General features: G+C 45.4%; 1 protein-coding gene and 1 long non-coding RNA gene across 5 annotated transcripts in view; one reads left to right on the forward strand and one right to left on the reverse strand.

The window, feature by feature from the left end:
• The window catches only part of ATP8A2 (ATPase phospholipid transporting 8A2), a 3,773,191-nt gene that overhangs the window by 1,499,964 nt on the left and 2,252,395 nt on the right, over positions 1–20,832 (forward strand). The gene's annotated exons all lie outside the window — the stretch shown is intronic.
• The window catches only part of LOC138528357 (uncharacterized), a 197,547-nt gene continuing 196,083 nt past the window's right edge, over positions 19,369–20,832 (reverse strand). For both annotated transcript variants that reach the window (XR_011284128.1, XR_011284129.1), the window contains exons 3-4: positions 19,846–19,940; positions 19,369–19,740 (exon numbers count right to left, since the gene is read on the reverse strand). This is a non-coding gene — a long non-coding RNA (uncharacterized lncRNA). The remainder of the gene's footprint in view (positions 19,741–19,845; positions 19,941–20,832) is intronic.

Genomic DNA, 20,832 nt, shown 5'->3' on the forward strand with positions numbered 1-20,832 from the left:
GGGCATTCCAGATCTGCAGAGCAGCATAAGGGAAGGATCTCTGTTCCATATAGGAAAGCTTAGTTCTTGGGTTCTCCAAAAGGCAGGTATTGTTTGATCTCAAAATTCTGCGAGCAGGTAGTCGCAAGATGAGGTTAGATAGATACTTAAGAACTTGCCCAAACATGCATTTGTCTGTAATGCACATCACGCGGTAGGTGATTCTACTACGGACAGGGAGCCAAAGTAGCACTATCCTTGCTGCTGTAAGATGTTCTCTCCTTTTCAATCCCTGAACGATATGTACTGCATTGTTTTGTACCACCTGTAAGTGAGTAAGGTTGTGTTTGCAGATGGCAGGTAGAAGGCTGGAACAATAATCCAGTTCAGCTCCTTTAATCGCCCGGGCAACCGTAGCACGGTCTGCATAAGAGAGGAAGGGCTGTAGCTGGGCCAGTAATTTCAGATGGTAGCAAGTACTAGACGCAAGGCTATTAACCTGTACTTTCATGTATAATTCTTGGTCAAAAATAACCCTTAGTCTCTTGACCATGGGCTGACGCCATGTTGATGGTGTCAGCTAAGTGGGCTCTGTAATTCAACCCCCACAGTCAGGAAATGCTGTTCGATCTGTACCAGGAAGACATTGTTCACAACTTGCGACAGGGCAACTTACCACTACTGAGTTATGAAGAAGGCTTACATGGGAAGCAGCTGCCAGAGCATCGCTGCCCTCACATGAACATCCTGGAGCCTCGGGGCTATTATGAATGTCCAAAATTCAGATTATTTGCAACATGGTGAACCAGCTTGTTAAAGCTGTAATGTAAAATATATTTGAAACCAACACCACCACTTAAGCAAATTACCCACATGTGTAAACCCTCACAGAGAACCAGGAGAGATCCACTAGGCTTAGGAAAGAGCATGCTGTTGAGATACATTTGTTCCATTTTACTCAAGAGACTTTGGTTTGTGCTGCATCCTCAAGCCTGGCTGTAGAAATGTACTTGCTACTGGATCCTTTTGAAAAGATTGATTTGTTTTTCCTTTTCACTCTTGTCCCAAGAAATTACCACTCTCACAGACTTCATCAACACCCTATGAACTTCGCAGGGCTCAAGTCATGGGTACACGCGGGGGGATGGAGTCCACCCACTTTTTTCAGAGGGTGGAATCAGTCCCTCCCAGCTAAAATGATAAACATTGAATGTCATCTTTGAATGTATGCATTAAAGCCAACCACAGGGATCGAACCACAGTCATCTGGTTTGTAGGCCGGACACTTCACCACTGCACTATATAACCTGAGGAAAAACATCTAAGGGTAAAATGTCGCATTTCGGTACTGCAAGTGCCAGTGAAAACAATTGTATTGGTTCTTGGAGTTTAAAACATGCATACCTTTTAACATTTTCAAAAACACTATTAGAAGAAAATATCCTCTCTTGGTTTTGTGTGTGTGTTGATTTTGTGAAAGGCAAATGCCATTCGTCCTGTGCAATTTGGGTGATTATGCAATGCCAATTTAATGAAATGTGCATATTTCATCTTGATATGCTAATTTCTGGTGACTTCACATCCCATTGCATTTGTTGATGAGTCCCCCCACTTTAATTTTTAGGATTTGACCCCTGCTATGAAGTTTAATGACTGAGAATCCTAGAACTTGAGGGGTGTGACCCCTGGGTTTGGAAGTAGAAGGGGCACAGAGAAGGAGCCCTAGCAAGTACATAGCAAATATTCAGCACCTTACTTAATTTGTGTTAATTTAAGTTATTTGCCTTTTAGGCGCTTTGAAACACATTGTGTATAGGCGCTATACAAATAAACAATCAATCAATTTCATAAGATTCATTATAATAAACATCTTGGTACAACCCACATTAGGGTCACATCTTCTGATTATCCCTCTTTACTTCATGACAGGTGATAGCAGAAATGGGATGATCAGACAAGATTGAGAAACACCCACGCAGTAAATTCTGAAAAATGTCAGTCCTAATAAATATCAAGAAATGAAGGAGCGGAAGAGGCTCTGTTTGCTCCTATTTACTCTTCTTAACTCCCTCCCCCTTAGTAAGATGCAGCTAATGTGTTCCCTCTTCACCTACCCACTCAGTGGATTAGAGTTTGTATGTTACAATTTGGCCAAAAAGCAGTAGTTGGAGGGATACCCTTTGCCAAAGCAAAAACCTAATTCCTCCTTGTGTTGTTCATGGTCATTCAAACCCATGCAGCCACCGGCTATGGACATAGTCAGTGACATTGACATCCAGTAGTGATTGGGCCCTGTTAGGACAGCCATCACCTGGAAGAAAATCCCTTGGCACTCAAAGAAAAGACCTACGTCCCTGGGACTGGGAGAACTCAAGGAATCGATTGGAGGTCGCAAACCCACCAGAAGTTGGAAAAGGTAGTCTGCGCCACATATGCGACCAGGCCTCTTGTACACCGTACCGGGCCAGCTACCCTAAAGAGCAACTTAAAAATGTGGGTGACAGGGAAGTTATGAAAAATGTGTGTTGGGACGCACATACTGCAACTTTGGACTTAGGTACACACTATTGATTACAGAAAAGGAGAAGTTTGTCCTAGTTTGACTACTTATCAATTTCATGATAGGTAACTTATAATTCCTTTTATAGAGAATGTTTTCATGCTGTGAGTAGGTATGGGGAGAGGGAAAACAGAGGCATCTTAGTAGTAATGGGGATGGAGTTAAGAATAGTGAATGGGAGCAGACAGAATATTTGTATTCCGATTGCCATCATGAAGAGATGTTTATTGTCTATAAAAGGAATTATAAGTAACCTGGACCTGGACTCTGAAGTGATGGCCAACTATCGCCCTATTTCACTCCTGCCTTTCCTGATGAAGGTTTTGGAGGCACTAGTATCTCCATTACTGTCTACATTTCTGGAATCTACACAATTTATTGACTCTTTTCAATATGGCTTTCTGCCTGGCAGAGGTAACGAATCCGTTCTTAACTCGGTGATGGATGACCTTATGCGTCTTGTTGATCAGGGCAGTGTCGGAGTAGTTCTGCCCTTAGACCTGTCGGCTGCTTTCAACACCGTCGATCATACTCTTCTAATCTCACGGCTCTCCAAAGCTGGAATTTCTGGCCAAGTCCTCAAATGGTTTATGACTTTTCTCACTATTCGCTCTGTCAGTTTCGCTTCCTCCTTTTTGCTCTGCCCCTGTCTCTCTCTCTTATGGTGTCCCTCAGGGCTCGGCACTTTCCCCTATTCTGTTCAACATCTACATAAGATATTTACTGTTTCTCATTGAATCCCATGGGTTCCGCTTCTATTCATATGCCGATGATACCCAGATACTTGTCCGTCTCGACCTAACAAAACCTGAAACAGCTTATAGGCTAAAAAAGTGTCTGGAGGAACTGGGTCTATGGATGACGCTGAACTGGCTCAATCTCAACAGCACAAAAACTGAAGTCCTTCTTGTGGGCACTTCCACCCCTCATGTGTTGTGGATGGCTGATTTCTGGCCCCCGTCACTGGGCCCCCTTCCTGTACCCGTCCCATCCGTTCGGAATCTGGGAGTGCGTTTCTCAGCCACTCTGGCCATGGACGAGCAGGTTGGAGCAGTTCGCAAATCAGGTCATTTTAAACTCCGGGTTCTCTGAAACGTTCTCCCTTTTATCCCTTCTGCCAGTCAGGCACCGGCTGTGGGAGCCCTGGTCCTTAGCGTCCTGGACTACTGCAACTCACTTTACCTGGCTCAACCTGCCTACCTGATTGGTTGGCTGCAGCTGCTTCAAAACGCTGCATCCCGGTCCATCCTCCATCCACCTTTTGGAGCCCATATGACTCCCTTACTGAGACAACTTCATTGGCTCCCTGTTGCTTAGCGCATCCTGTTTAAGTCTATGTGTATAGTACACCAGGCATTTCATGGATCTGGAGCAGAATATCTGCAAATAAAATTCGCTCCCTACCAACCCACCTGTACCCCTCGCTCTCCAACCACTCGGCGGGTGGTTGTACCTCGGTTCAAGCTGGCCCATAAGGGTGGCCGTGCTTTCTCAGTCGCTGCTGCGAGAACGTGGAATGACCTTCCCATTCCTCTACATGACATTTCTAATCACCTCGCCTTTCGTCGAGGATTAAAAACCCTGCTTTTGTAGCTGTGCTCCGTTCTGCCTTGCCTCCTCAGCGCCAAGATGCCTCCGGGTGTACATGCACTTTAGAAGTTCTGATAACATAACAAACATAACATAACCTAGAATGAAATAGATAAGTAGTCCAACTAGAACAAACCGTCCATATTTTGTAACAAATAATGAAGGGGCAGTTTAACCAACCAATTTTCCCAATTGCCGATGGTTCTCATCCGGTAAGTCCCTGTTGGCCCCAATATAGCTTGCCCCAGCTGATATGTGAGCTTCAAGTGGTGTATCAGGACTTGAAAGAGGATGGACAAATCCAGTATGAATATTTGAGGGTTGACATTCTATAATGCCTCAGATAACACCAAGAATATCATCGGCAGAAGCTCTGAGAGATTACATTCTCACCACAGCAACCCATCAACAATGACCTTTCCACATCTGTTTCAAACTGGAAAAGTAGTTGAATGGTCTGACATTAGCAGAAGTCAAGAACTGGCTAATATTGGAAAAGTTCTCGAATTTCCTCTCTACTTATTTTCTATATCCAGTATCTCTGCTGTACCAGCATGGAAACAGACATCCAAAGACTAAGAAATTCCAGAAAGTGCAAAAAATGAGACCTGCTATAACCATAACCAGGGATCCCATCAGGGAGAAGCACATTATTCTGGACACACCTCTGAATCCAGCTTTAGATCCAAGCCCAATGCTTCGATGCTCTAGACAAACCAAGGTTTATTCACCATAGTTGCTTGCAGGAAAACACCTATACAGTGCTATATCTGTGGGAAGTGGAGACATTTGGCTTGAGAGTGCCCAAAACTCCCTAACATTGGAACACTAGTTGTTGCTCCCCAGTAGAGGTAGACTTGATCTGTGAATTCTGGGCTGGTCTAAAGATGCCTTTGCGATATTCTTTACAGGAAGAGAAATGTTGGCCAAAAGCAAGATATGGCAACACCTTTATATTCTCATTAAGCTGGGTGGGAAACAAATGATGGCTCTATTAGAGTTCTTGAGTTTACAGTCTGCCATCAGGGCTAATGTCCTCTGTCCAGAGTAACTCTTACCCAACTGTTTTCTCTCTGTTTTGTGCATGTAGACCAGGAAGTGAACCCAAAAGTCTGGATAGACCTAGAAGTAGAAGCAGAGAAATATAGAGCTGAACTAGCTGCCATGCTGCTCTTGCCTGTAAATCTTCTTCTGAGAATGGTCTAAAACAGTATAATGAATGGTTCCAAAGGCCACCGGTAGATGTTGGCACCAGGTTCACAAATGAAGTGGTCCCTGCCTTGGGTGTACTGTGTGGGGCACTTAGAACCATGGGAATGGAAAAGACTCTCTGATTTCTATGGAGAACCCGAGACCCCAGTACACCAGCCCATGACCTCAGGTTGAAAACCTAATATGTGCACAAAGGAGGGAGATATGTGACACTGTCCCCTGTCTTGACTGGTGTGAGGTGGGTCCCCTGGTCAATCCACTAACACCTGGGTAAGTGATTAGGGCCTTGTCACATTTGCCACACTAAGACATATGGCACTAGATATGCCCTGAGTTTTCTAAGGTGAAATATTGATTGTATGAGCTTTATGGGACCTTTAATTCAATCCCTGTAGTCAGGAAATGTTACTCATTCCATGGCATTGTGGGGTAGTTTATAAATATCCCAGTACCAGCAACAGCAGGGCTACTTACTGGCCATGAGTTTCAGAGAATGCTTACTCTTGACACTGCTAACAGAGCAGCGCCAAGCTTGCATACAAATCGCAGAGCCTCAGTGATTCCCTACATTTGGGGGATCTGAGAAAATCAAGCATGGCGAGCGGCTTTTTGAAGCCTTAAACAGAAGGACGTTGAAAGCCTGTGCTCCCCAAGTAAAAATACCTCTAATGAAACATATATCTGAATGCAGCCCTTCCTACACTCGTCTATTACATTATCCACGTGTTCAGTCCTTCACAGAGAGCCCAGCCTATGGAGAGGAGAAAAAGACATTTATATGGAGGTCACAGAAGAGCAAAGATGCGGGGGTTTGAAGAAAGAGAAGCAGCAAGTTTAACACTGGTTGGAGAAAGGAGAGGCTGGTGAAACAGAGACGAGGTTGAAGAAGGAGTGGGGGAAGCTGGAGGAAGGAGTCAGACCTGAGGAGTAGAGGGGGTGCTTTTGAAAGAAGGAGTGATTTATCAGGATGAGAATTTAAGACCTGAGGAGGGGATGGGGCAAAAGGAGGACCAGAAGGAGAAGGCAGTAGAGTAGAAAAATCCAAAGTGGTCAGAAGTTTGATTAAAAACAGTGCAGGATGTGCAGCCCTCACCCCTACAAGGTTTGTGAGAGTGGTGTGAGGAGGTACAAGCTCAGTGTTACACATTGAGTGTTTGAGGAGCCAGACGAGTGTGGCCCCCACACTATTGGTAGAGGAGGCTCCTCCTATGCATGGGTATACGTTAGAGCTGTAAGAATTGAAGTCAAGGGCGGCATACCAGCAAATCAGCATAGGAGCCCAGGAGAAGGTAGTTTGCCAGAGAGTAGGCCACATTCCACAACTCCTCCAGTCAGCCTCTCTCCCGGCATATACCACCCAAACAATTTCTGCTGTGGTGGTCAAAGGCCTGGAGAGAACTTCAAACTTTCGGCCACTGTTGGATTTTCAGCGTGGAAGAGCTGGAGTTAATGATCCACCAACGGTCCACTGAGGGTCACCAGAGACCAGATGAGAGGAGAATCAGACACTCATAAGAACCTTCAGGACCAAGAAACTTGCAGACTGTGAGTGATGCTAAGGAGAGACCCAGAGAGATTTTGAAAATATCCTGCTTTTGAGAGACATTTGTTTCATTTTTCTCAAGGGTCTTTGGTTTGTGGTGCATAATCAAGCTTGACTGAGGAATAGTACTTGCCAAGGGATACTTTTTTAAAGACTAATTCTCTTTTCCCTTTGACCTGAGGAATTTCTGTTTTGACAGATTTAAGTGAGACAGAGCAAAGTTAAGTGAATGGTTGTTCTAGAACCTGAGGAGATAGACCCTGGGGTTGGCTGTATGAAAATATCCAATATAATAAGACGACTATGCTGGTTGTCCAGAACTAACTAGCTAATCCTGCAAATGGCATGTTCCCCTCCAAGCTGAAGGATCAAGGACTTCTTAGGATATTGTACAGATGGATTTGTCTTACACAACTCTATTGGGGCTTCTCAGTTCAGTCAATGCATTGGGGTGGAGGGTTCACTGAGATGCCCTCTGGGAAGTAAATGTAAGAAAGCCATTCATTAGGGAGGGTTTCAGTCACTCACACTCTTGGGTGTTTAAGTGCCCCTGCACTTTTTTCCAAGGCTCCCTTAGCCATTGCCATCTCCTTCTTCACCTTCTCAATGGGATCTTATTCCCGGGGTATGATTTTTGCTAAAGTCCTGACCTGGGTAAGCATGGTAACAAGGCTAGAGGTCACCAAGCTTAAGCCCCTAGACCTCTCATTGGTCTTTGGCTGATTGGATGGGTTGGAGGGAGAATCTTTGTAGCTCTGATCTAGGCAAGTCTTGCTGACACCTGTCTCCCCCTGCTGGGTACATTCACTGTGCCTCCATCGTGGTTTCATTTCTCTGCTCCCCTTCTACCCCAAGACTGCGCCGTTCCTCCCTCTGAACTTCTATTACCTCCTCATCCTCTCGCCATGTGCCCCCCCACTTTAATTTCCTTTCTGTCCCTCACACGACGGTTCCACAAGACATGCCATATACCTCCCTGTTGTAGCATGCCCAGGCTATGCCTGCTCTTTTCATGCACCACCAGTGTCACCACTACCTCCTTCTAATGATTCTGTACTGCCTCCACCTCCCTCTCCTGACATTTTACCACATCTTCTTCCTGTGGTTTTGCAACTTCCCCCTGTAGATATGTCACCCCCTCCTCCTGTGCTCTTGCAGTCTCATCTGGTTCCCTCACCTCCCCCTTCTGATGTGTCCCCAATTCCTCCTGCTACCTTTCCATCTCCTGTTCTCTTTCCACTTCCTCCACTTATCTCACCATTCCCTTATGATCTCTCATCACCTGCTCTTGATATCTTGCATGCTCCCCTTCCCGACCTCCTCTTGGTATCTCACCACCTCTTGATACTTTAAACCTCCTCCACTTCTCTCACAACCTACTCCTTATACTTCCCCACCTCTCCTCCATCGCTACTTTCTCCTTCACCTGTTTCTTTCCTCTTCAGATGTCACTCTTCCACATCACCTTCTCATTTAAACTCACAATCTTCTCCCATTTTATCCAGACACCGCCAAATAGCCAGCTACACTCCGATTCTCTTGCTTCACACATGCTCCTTCTTTGCCATCTGTTCTATTTGGGTTATAGGTTAAAAGTTTGAATCAAAAGGTTCGAAATACAATAGGTTCGAGTACATTTGCTCGAAAAGAAAAGGTTGACATTTTTTTTTTTTTTTGGGGGGGGGGGTCACCCCCAACCCCTGTTTTTGTGGTAAAAACCACTTTTTTTTTACCAAAACGAAAACCCCCAAAAAAATATATAATAAAAAAAAAATTCGAACCTTTTGTTTTCGAGCAAATGTACTCGGCCCTATTGCATTCAACCCTTTTGTATTCTTACCTTTAACCGGACACCTTCTATTTGGAGTCCCACACTCTTTTGTCAAACCCTGTATCATTTATAGAGGCCTGGGCCCTCTTCCTATGGCCTTCTCCCATTATCTCTCAGATGTGTGGGATAATTGTTTGATGAACAAGATTGGCTGATTCAAATTCATATGTGGCTCTTGCCCAATGTTGTGGGTCTCTCCGATTCCTACAAGGGGCTGCAAAGCATGTAGATGCCTAGAAGTGATCCCATTTTGGATTTGGTATTTCTGCATGCTCTCTGTCAGTTACACAGAGCGGAGCTGATCGCATAGTGAGGCTTCAGAGTTTGCGTGTTCTGGCATTTACAAACAGAGCTTCCTGCCTGCTAGGCCTTTGAACAATAGCCTGCCAAGCAAGATGCTTAGATGTCGCCTTGATCTGCAAGCATCTGTTTGCATGCCTTTGGGTCCTTTAAGAGGGCCAGGGCTTGTTGATGATATGATGTGACAAGTCCTTCCATGTGCCTAAAGAGAATTGGTGTAGACCAAGGGATCGTCACCATGCTACCTCCATCTCCCGTATCACTTAACGGGTAGCAGTACCTGGCCCACATAGTCGCCCTATCCTTTAGCGTCAGAGCCATGGAGGAAACTTCATCACAGCAAATGAATAAACATTTGTAGTAGCTCCATCTCATGTAACAGTTACAACCCATGCCTCTTAGTTCTGTTAAAAAAGATTCACCTTTGTACTTTAAAACCAGCATCCCTCTTTCTTTTCCAAACTAGGAGGTACTGGTCAGGGGTTTTAGTAGCTGCAGAATGAAATTAACACATTTGCGCCAAACGTTTTGCAGTGGCCTTGCTGAAGTAGAATGAATACCCATCTCTGACCTGGGCAATTGATTCTTTGTAAGAGGTGTTCAGCACTTTCAATCCCACTGTGCAGCAAATGCATTTCATCAGAAAATAGCGGTTCTAATTTCAGTGCATGTGATTAGAAAGTCTTACAGGATCCTTCAGAAACACACAGCTCACAGCATTTTGATTGTCCCTAACACCTTCAACCAAGACTCTTTGAACCTACGGCTTCTCTCGTACTTCCCACTTTGTCACCTACATGAAGTTGTGCCTTAGCCTCTTGGTTCATAGACCTGAAATGGCAGACGCAGGAATAAGAGTCTTTGAGGTTCCCATGTCTTCACGCTGACATTTACATGATTCCTGGCAACATTCTTTTGCGCCAATTGGACGCATCTTTGTGATTCACCAATAACGGCTCATAATGAAGTGTTACAGGCCAACCCCAACCTCCTTCCCATTCCTACTGGTGCAGTGGATCTCTGATGTGTTGCTGTGGTGCTTCCCCCATGGCTTTAATTGTTATGCTTCACTCTGCAAGAAGGGCCTTCCAACTGTTGCCTTGGAATATCTAAAGCATTGGAGGGACAGGCACAGTGATTGGCTAAGATACATTAAGGTATTAAATTAAGTGTGTGTACATCAGATCCACACAAGGGATCCACATGACAGCCAGGATTTCTCAGTTCTTATCCAGCCTACTTCAATGACTAAGCAGGAAAGATTAAAGGTGGGTGGTGACCTTGTCACCTAGGTAAGGAACTCGCCATCTCTCTCCAGGGAGTGGTAAGATAATGCTCTGTACACCTGTGAGTCAAACTGAAGGTCCCTAGGGGCAATGGCCTAGCAATCAGTCTCCTAAATGTAGGCCTTTCTCCTTACATGGAGGGAGATAAATGATGCAATGTGGGCAGCGTGCATGCTTGAATTTGTAATAGTTACTGGAGGTTTTCATATTGCTGTGTATCATTCACAAAGCATTTAGGGATTCTGGCTAACCTATTTTAGGCATAACACCAAGGCCTACTGCCTGTCAAGTCTGCTTAGATCCTCCCCAGAATAGCACTGGGTTGTTGCTCCTTTCAGGAGGAAGAAGCTTGGAGAAAGATCCCTGCAAGCCCCAGGTGCTGCCGTACTGCATGACCTGCCATTGCAGCTAAAGAGAGGGGAAATCACCTGCACTTCAGAAAGAGACTTAAGACATGTGTCTTTAATAAAGGCTTTGGACTCATTACCTAATTCTAAAACATTGTTTTAAATCACTTCCTCAATTCCTTCCAGCCCTTCCTCTTTGGCATTGCTATCACTTCTGCTTTAGCTTACCCCTGTCGCTGCCCCTCTTCGCTTTGACCCTTCAGCTCCGACAAAAACCTTTCTTCGTATCACCTGCACTTCCCTTTGCACTTTGACACTACTGTTCTTGTCAACTCTCCTTTCCCTGCACTTTCTGATCTGCTTGCTTCCAAGGACTGCAAAAAATAAATTGCTGTTACCTCTTTGTAGGAACCACAAAGTGGCCGTGACCTCAGTTGGCACTATATAAATCGCCAATAAATTAATAGACGGAGATCATAAGATGGCCGCCGCCCCGATCCAGCAATAGTTGTTTACCCTGGTTGCCTAGCAACCGCTGTGCGAGGAGCTCTAAGCCCGCACGGCGAGCCGGAGGCGGAAGCCGGCCCACCCAGACAAAGCCCCACAAGGAACAAGGCCATTTCCTGTCTGCACCTACAGCTGCACTCATTCCTCCAGGGCAGGAGCCCTGCACCATCCAGCAGCACTGTGCTGCCGACGGAGATCGTGTGCTGCAGGGGCAGCTGGACTTCAGCCCAGCAGCTCTGCTCATACGCTCCAGCACACGGAGCTTTGATCCGGTGATCTGCCCCCTGTGGCATGATCCTTTGGTGCTGCCTTCACCCTGCACCAGAGGCCAGCGCTGCATGAAGCGCCCATCCACCATGAGGAGACGGAGATCATAAGATGGCCGCCGCCCCGATACAGCAATAGTTGTTTACCCTCGTTGCCTAGCAACCGTTGTGCGAGGAGCTCTAAGCCCGCACGGCGAGCCGGAGGCGGAAGCCGGCCCACCCAGACAAAGGCCCACAAGGAACAAGGCCATTTCCTGTCTGCACCTACAGCTGCACTCATTCTTCCAGGGCAGGAGCCCTGCACCATCCAGCAGCACTGTGCTGCCGACGGAGATCGTGTGCTGCAGGGGCAGCTGGACTTCAGCCCAGCAGCTCTGCTCATACGCTCCAGCACACGGAGCTTTGAGCCGGTGATCTACCCCCTGTGGCATGATCCTTTGGTGCTGCCTGCACCAGAGGCCAGCGCTGCATGAAGCGCCCATCCACCACGAGGAGACGAAGATCATAAGATGGCCGCCGCCCCGATCCAGCAATAGTTGTTTACCCTGGTTGCCTAGCAACCGCTGTGCGAAGAGCTCTAAGCCCGCACGGCGAGCCGGAGGCGGAAGCCGGCCCACCCAGACAAAGGCCCACAAGGAACAAGGCCATTTCCTGTCTGCACCTGTCCGCACCGGCAGCGCGGCGCGGGACACTTCGCCTCATATCCTTCTTGCTGCTGTATTGTAACGGAACCATTGCAGGCATCTACCATGCCTCACCACGACCCTTGAACTACCATAAACCTCGAAATAGCAATACAAACAAGCAGCTGCTGATTGGTGGCACTCGGCCATACCCCCCCCACCCCACCTCTCCGACGGTAGGCGAAAGCCAGCACTCGTGTCGAAGGCACCGAGGAGCCTGTCGTGAGCTGTCTGAGCCGGAGCCAGGTATGCTGTCCAGTGCCCTGTGGACCATCTCAGATGTGTATCGAGTTAACAGTGTCTTAACACGTGAGTCGTCGTATCTAGCCTAACGTGCATGCATCAGAGTCCACCTCCAGCCTATTGTACCCTTTACATGAGCTGTGTATCTAGCTTAATCTGCCCCACGTGAGTCTCGTACCTAGACCACTGCGCACTCATCTTAGCTATGCATCCAGTACATTGTACCCTAACATCTGAGCTACGCCTATAGCCTATTATGCTTTAACATTTGAAATACGCATTTAGCCTGTTGCTCTCTAATATTTGATTTCTGTTTACAACCTACTGTGCCGAATATCAGTGACATGTATACTCAATATATGTGACCTACACCTCATATCTATTTCTAGCCGAGCCACAACCTGCGCTATAGCTTATGATTCAGACATTTAGCATGTACTTTTCCACTGCGCCTCAGTTTGGAATGTGCCTATTTGCTAGCCACTATGCCTTAGTCTGTTGACCACTGTGCCTCACCTTTGAATGTGCCTATTTGCTAGCCACCGTGTCTTAGTCTGTTGACCACTGTGAATGTGCCTATCTGCTAGCCTCTGTGCCTGGTCTATTGACCACTGTGCCTGCCCATTGTACCTATTCTGATCTTGACTACTTGCCTTCCTGCCTATCCCGACCCAGTCGGCTCCCGCTTCACCTCAAACTACTCTATTACCATCTAGTCAACCTCACCCAACTACATCCTGGTCTTACTCTGACCACCCATGGCAAACCTCTACTTAGCCACGCTCACCTTAACGGCTACACTCGCCCTGCCACAAACCCCGTCCGCAATCACTCCCAACCCAACATCCCTCATACACCTCGACTATGGTTTTTTTTGGAGGCCCAACATATTGACCAGCCTGATACCCTCAGTCCCATAGAATGGATCTGCCGATTTGCTGCTCCGCCCACTCCTTGGAACCCATGCACATTGAAAGACAGAAACCTGAGACTCGGCTCTAGGTTCATAACCCCCCAAGACACTCGCCAAAAGACACTCCTCTCATCCCACACACATTCAAGCGAACACCGCTCAAATTTTGAACATCACCCAAACAGCCCCCTTGAGCACATCTGAACAGCCACTAATCAAGGGCGCCCTCGTCAATGCCCTCTCCCTGGTCGCCCATGCGCTCGATATCACAGACTTCATCTCTGTCAACAACCTACACTTCCTGGCTATCATGGAAACCTGGCTGCATCAAGCAGCAGGCCCAGCCCTATCCCTCGCCATCCCAGAAGGTTATTCAATACTAAGGAAAGACCGGGACATAGGTAAAGGAGGAGGAGTAGCCTTCATCGCTAAAACATTCCTTGGACTTAGATTAACCCCTCCGCCCAGCTTCCGATCTGCAGAACTTCTGTCAGCCAAGCTCCAACTCTCTGCTACACAAACCATACTATTACACCTCCTTTACAGACCTCCAGGCCCCATCACCACATTTGAGGAAGAGATATCTGACCTCTTGACCACCAACACCAAAACAGGATCTCAAATTATCCTACTTGGTGACCTCAACCTCGGTCTCGGCGACCCAAACGATACCAATGCGCTCTCCCTGGAAAGCACCATCTCCCAACTAGGGTTCAAGCTCAGAATCACAGACCCTACCCACAACAAAGGCAGGACCTTGGACTGGCTAGCGGATCTCAACTGCTCTACGGCCATCACAAAAAACGAGCAAACTGCATGGCCTGACCACCACGCCATCTCCTTCTCCATCCAAGGGAAATCACAACCAAACACTCCAACCCCTACCATCCCCCAAACCCTCACCAGAAATAACCGCAACATTACCTTACAAAACCTCCGCCCACTTATAGACAATATCTGTACCCCTACAAACTATGCCAACCTAGATGCGGAGAAACTTGCTGACCTCTACAACAAAACGATAGAATCAGCAGTAGGCACCATTGCTCCACTCAAACCCACCAAAGCCAAACCGGCAGCCCACATGAACAAATGGTTCACACCAGAGCTAAAAATCCTCCGAAACTCCAAACGAGCCGCAGAAGCCACCTGGAGAAAAACGCCCAACCTCTCCGACAAAACTCAACTCTCGATAGCAGCCACCACCTACAAAACTGCCATCCTCAAGGCCAAAAAAGAGAATTATGACAACAGAATTGAGAGCGCCAAATCCAAAACAAAAGAGCTTTTCAATATCCTCAGGGAACTCAAATCCCCCCCCTACACTGGCTGAAACCTGTGTGAAAGATGCAGATTGGTGTGAGAGGATTCAAAAAGCCCTAGCGGACAAAATCACCATGTTACAATCCAAAATCGAACAGAAAAAGCTCAGCCTAGCCAAAAAAACAAACCATCCACCGTCAACCACCCCCAAAACACCCACCTGCCCCCCCTTCTCCTTCTCACCAGTTTCCACTAAAGAAGTAGAAAGCATCATTAAGGGCCTCAAGCCCTCTAGATGCCAAGGGGACTCATGCCCAGCTCCCATCATCCAAGAAAGCGCCAACATTCTGGCCCCCTTCATAACAGCCCTCATCAACGCATCCTTCAAATCAAGCTCAGTGCCTAACAGCCTCAAGGAGGCCTGGGTCATGCCACTTCTTAAAAAAAACCTAATCTAGACCCCAATAACCCAACTAATTACAGGCCAATCACCACCGTTCCCTACATCCTAAAGATCTTAGACAGAGTGGCCTACCTGCAAATACAGAAGCACCTGGAAGACAACATCCTCCTGGGTCTCAGACAATCCGGCTTCAGGCCAAGGCATGGAACAGAGTCAGCCCTACTGGACCTAAAAATCCAGATGGACGAGGCAAAGGACAAGGGTAATCTAGCCATTCTCCTACTGCTAGATCTATCAGCTGCCTTCGACCTCGTCGTCCATCAGATCCTCACGGAACATCTGATGACCTCAGCGGCCTTCTCTAACCAGGCGACTGCCTGGATCCAGTCCTTCCTAGCCAACCGAACCACCCGGGTCTTCTCCCCGGGGGCATCAGCACTCCCTGTCCCTATCACCTGCGGCGTTCCTCAAGGCTCATGCGTTTTGCCGACCCTATACAATATCTTCACTAAGCTATTGTTTGACCGCCTAGATAATCTGGGTGTCACATACACAAACTATGCTGACGATACCCAGGTTCTCATCACCCTATCAGGGTGCTACGATGAGGACTCCACCAGAGTCAACAACCTTTATTTGGAGATCCAAGCCTGGATGGCAGAGCACGGTCTATGCCTCAACAACGAGAAAACTGAGCTCCTTCTTGTCGGCTCCCAACCACGGCTAAACAAACTAGACCCCCGTTACGCGTCCATCAACATAGACGGTAACCTAATCACAGTAGCCAAAGAAATCGAAACCCTTGGGGTTTATCTAGACTCTACTCTCTCGCTCAAAAGACAGGTGAACGCCACAGCCTCATCCACAGCTTACACCAATAAGCTCATCAACGCCTGCAAACCTTTCTTATCACCTTCCAGCTGCATTACACTAGCCAGAGCGTTAGTGCTCTCAAAAATTGACAACTGCAATACCCTCTTTCTCGGCTCATCAGAACGCAACCTGAACAAACTACAGGTGCTTCAAAATAATGCCATCAGAGCCGCCCTCAGTATCCCACGAAACGCCCACATCTCCAGCTTCAGACAAGATGCTCACTGGCTCCCGGTACGAGACAGAATCACTCTCAGATCCCTCGTCATCGTCCATAAATGCCGCTCCAATGACGCACCCAAATACCTGGCAGACAAGTTCCACAATCACACCTCAACTAGACCAACAAGAACGCCATACTCACATTGCCTTTCCGTTCCCAAATTCTCCCTAAAAAAAGCAGGTGGCGCCAGCTTCCCGGTCCTAGCTGCCAAACTATGGAACGCTATGCCACCAAACCTTAGAGCAGAACCCTCATTTTGGACTTTTAGAGCCAAAACAAAAACATGGCTTTCCAACAAAAACGCTGCTTAATGTACTTCCTCTCCGCATGTCTCTGTTGACCACCTTGTAACCCGGTCTGCTACACCTATTGTTGTTTTATCACAGTCTGTATTGTATATTTTTGCCATGTTGTAACTGTCTCTAAGTCTCCGGCGCCCAGTTACCCCAGGGTTCGGCGCGCGGTACAAATAAATAAACTAAACTAAACTAATAGGTTATCACAATGATGAAACTCTGAGTCATGAAAGACACCTATGGCATCCAAGAGGCTTTACTTTCTAATCCACATGCAGAACGTGGATGGACTCTCCTGCCAAGACAAATGGACACGTGTCCTCCTGCATTTTCACCAGAGGCTCCCACATAGGTCACTGTCTCAACCTACTCGGGGGCAAGTGCTACCTAAATATATGTGATATGCCTTGTCTTAGTTTATGTATATTATTGTTGTAATGTACCCTTAGCAGTGGTGTAAGATTCTGCAAAGTGACCAGTAGCCACTGACAATCACATCTTAAATCTTTAACAAGGAATCCTAAATCTGCAGAGAAAAGGATCTACTAAAAACTGTCCATAAAGGTTTGGCTCCACTGTGTTCCCCTTCATGTGACCGTAACCCTGAAGCTCTATCATCCATGGTAGTAGTGACTTCGAGGAACGAGATTCTAAACGAGCACACACTTTTTTCATTCCCTTTGGAGATAGTGGAAATTGGCTGTAGGATATTGATTCCTAAAAGAAGACTCGCAGGATGCCACCTTGTTTGATAGAGAATGGCAAATAGAGAAAGCACACCTGGATGCGATCTGTTAGGTCCATGGGCAGAACATCCATGGGATTATCAAAGACTGGTGGAAATTAAGGAATTTGAGCACATGATTATTTAGATATCTAGGGTCTTGAGACTAATGAGAGGATGGAATCTAATATCTTTCGGAATATAGTAGTCAGGGGTGTGGCTGGGAAATCCATATTTAGTGATGCAAACATAACCGCCCTGAAACATCCCCCAATCGGGTTTTGCCCACCACCTACCACCCTTGCTGCCTGAAATAGTTAACTAACCAAAACAAAATCTAAATTCTAGACTATTTAGTCACTCTTTAGAAGAAATAATATTCAATCAAGCCGCACGACCCAGGCAGAACTATTTCTCTCTTTATGGTGGGTGGGGATAATTGTTACAATGGCAATCAGTGATTTTGTCTCTTCTTGTGGTCTTTCAGCACAATGGTCTGTGTTTTTAAAATGGGGTGAGCCTGCATGTTGTTGCCTGAAAACATTGATACATTTTCCTGCAAAAAAACTATGCCAAAAGATTATTGACCATGCGGGAATACTTGGTAGAGTCAGCAAATTTCCTCCCAGATTTACAAGCTTTATTTCAGGGTAGATTTACAACAAAATATTCCTTTTTCAATCTTGAGAGAATGGTTTTGAGGTACGTAAAAAGGCCATGGTGGACACTTATATGCATCCTTGGTAAACCTTTCTCAAGACCTTTGACTGAGTGTGCGGGCAGGCTCTGTGAGTTGTCTCAAATGAGTTTGCCTATGGGTCTTAATGGATTCCTCCTTCATGAAGAAACTGCTACTCAGATTACATGATGCAATTTTTGTCTCTATACGAATCTGGCCGTTTGACCGTCCTGCTTTTGTGATATATTTGTGTACTTTGTTCTAAATCCAGGCAGTGCAGAAGAGGATTCCACCGTATGTGGGGAATAGACCATTTTGTGTCTGCACTTGTCCAACAATATGTTGTTCTATCTCATCCCTTCGAGTTGCAGAAATCCTCTGAACAAAATATGAATTACATGCAATAGTTCAAAATAGTGAATTTTAGTAAAACGGAGGGCAAAAGCCCTTGGCATTTCAATGATGTTGTCCTCAATATAGGCCATTTGTATACATACCACAGCTTTTCTATTGCAAGTTTACTTGTGTGAACATCATTTGATGTCACAATCGAAGTGCTAAGCTGGCAAACACCAATCCTCACATAAATATGCTTCTCCTAGGTCGCCCCCGCCACCAATCAGACTTTTGCAGAAGCAGTCCTAGACTTAATTCTACCCACAATAAAACCTTTAAAGAAAACCACCATGTTCAGTGACTTCAGCTTAGTGTTTGAGGACTCATCAGGCCATATGGCCTGTGATCTCTTTACAACCCTTAACAATCTGGGCTTCAAACAAAATATCACCCCATCCACCCATATTAAAGGGTGCACCTCCGACTGGATCTTAACAAGAAACATCTGCATTAGTAACATTCCTGATAATCAAATTGATTGGTCTGATCATCATTACTGATTCTTTAATATAATGGTTTCCATCTCGCAAAACAAAGTATCCTAAACCTGAAAAGGTTGCCACAGACTAAGCGATATGCCCTCACTTAAGGAGGCAGCTGAATTATCTTTAAGGATCAACTCTCTTGATCACAGTGCCAGAATTTCCAAACTTGACCATGCTTACAACAAATGTATCACCTCCACATTGGATTTAGTTGCTCCAAACATAACTAGGAACACACGAAATGCCAAGAACAACATGATATGATGTACCAAATAACCTTTCATTTTAAGATCTAAAGTCTATGCTGCAGAAAGAATATAGAATACAAATCCCACATACTTGCAAATGTCAGACCTCAAATTGCTATGCACATGCTATAAAACAGAGCTACTAGCTGCCAAAATAATCTACCACAACTCCTAGCAAATTCAGTGAAGATGCTTTTTACAAACTCTGCACCCCAGTCAACCAACCCTGAACAGCAGCCATCTAATTATGGTTGCAACAAACTTCAACATTTCTTCATTAACAAGATCACAGACTCGCAAATCTTGATGAAGAGAGAGCCACTGTTGAAGCTAGCTGTTCTCCTTGTAACTTCACGTTTCACCCTGTGACAACAAACAAGATTTTTCTTAATCATGAATTTGCAAATTCCACCCGAAGGCCCTAGTGATCCTTGCCCATCCTCAGTGACATGTATTATGTTTCGATAGCTTACAAAGGTCGCCAAACCTAAGTTTATAAAGTATATTAAACAAAGGTGTAAAAGAATTGACATATTTTAATTAGTGTATACAAGATGTTCAATTGTTAAAGAATAACCTTAAAAATATAAACAATGGCCTTGTTGGACCAGAATGAAAGAAACCACAATGACTCAAAACAATTCTACTTATCACAACTGAATTTGTGAGGTTAGTAGGGAAGTGAGAGAGACAATTAGATCAATTGATCAACCCTCTTCTTATTATATGGTTATCCTTGACTTGGTCGACACTTGAAATGTGTTTTTAGGTCCTAGAGACTTAAGACTGTATGCAGCCGACTCAATCTGGTTTGCAATGTCCGGTGGACCCGTCTTCAGGACGCTGTGTGATGGAGCAGATGAATTACGAGTAGCCCATTGTATGGAGATCTAAAAAAACAAAAAAACAAATACGTATTGGTAACACTATACATTATCTAAAAATCATTCAACAATTTGTAACTTTATATGGCATTTGTAGCTATCATCACTAACCTTTCAATTTCTTTAGTGACATGTGGGGAATCATTTGAAGTAAAGATGATGACATTTCTTAATTCTTAAGGGTTTTTATCCCAACTCTGGTATGGCTGAGAGAAAAAGAGAAGGGGAATAAATATCTACAATTTCTCCTATTGGCCTTTTGCAACATTGTATCTAAATGCAGCAATTTAATTTCTAATTATTGAATTTGAAATACATGTATTTTTCTTACCAAATTAGAGCTTTGCGTATAAATGCGTTAAACAAAACACCCTAGATGGTATCTAAAAAGGTGTTTCTTTATTTTGAAGAAAGCTATTTGATTATGCATGGCTGACTTTTCCCAAAAGGACCGGCCTGTGTCTCTTATATAATAATAAATGTAAGGCATTGCATTACAAGTAATTACCTTAACTCCAGTTCCTGTGAGGGTCTTAGTGCATTTGTTTGTTTGCTTTATTATTTATAATGCGCAGATATACCCAGAGGTATCAGGGCGCATCATTTACAAGAATATGCGAAGCTTAGTTGCAAGATATAAAATGTACAAATTGACAATGGAAGTATATACAAAGCAAAAGAGGAGAACAGGCAATATATACAGTATACAGTGCGGCAATATGTACATTTATATTGCCGCAGTTCACATGGAAGGAGTATTCAACAAAGACTTGGTAGATCCCGTCACAATCTGACTAGAGAAAACAGGATGACACAACCAAACAAGGTTTAGTCTCACAGACCAGTGGCATTTGTGGGTGAAAAACGGTGCGCCGTTCTCTATATTCAAAAACGTACTTAATGACTAGAGACCGTGGTGTGTACATCCTTTGCGTTTGTATTTTTGCAAAAGTTTCCGAACGCTAACGCGCGGCCGTGGGCTGTTTATGTTGATGATGAACCACTAGACCGTCGATGGCCAGGCATGAGCCAGTTCAGACTCCGAGATTGGCAAACTATCTTCTAATCACAGTGCCCCCCTACAGACAAAAAGAGTTC

This window comes from Ambystoma mexicanum, chromosome 7q (assembly GCF_040938575.1).
Source record: "Ambystoma mexicanum isolate Mex_15411 chromosome 7q, UKY_AmexF1_1, whole genome shotgun sequence".
NCBI lineage: Eukaryota > Metazoa > Chordata > Amphibia > Caudata > Ambystomatidae > Ambystoma > Ambystoma mexicanum.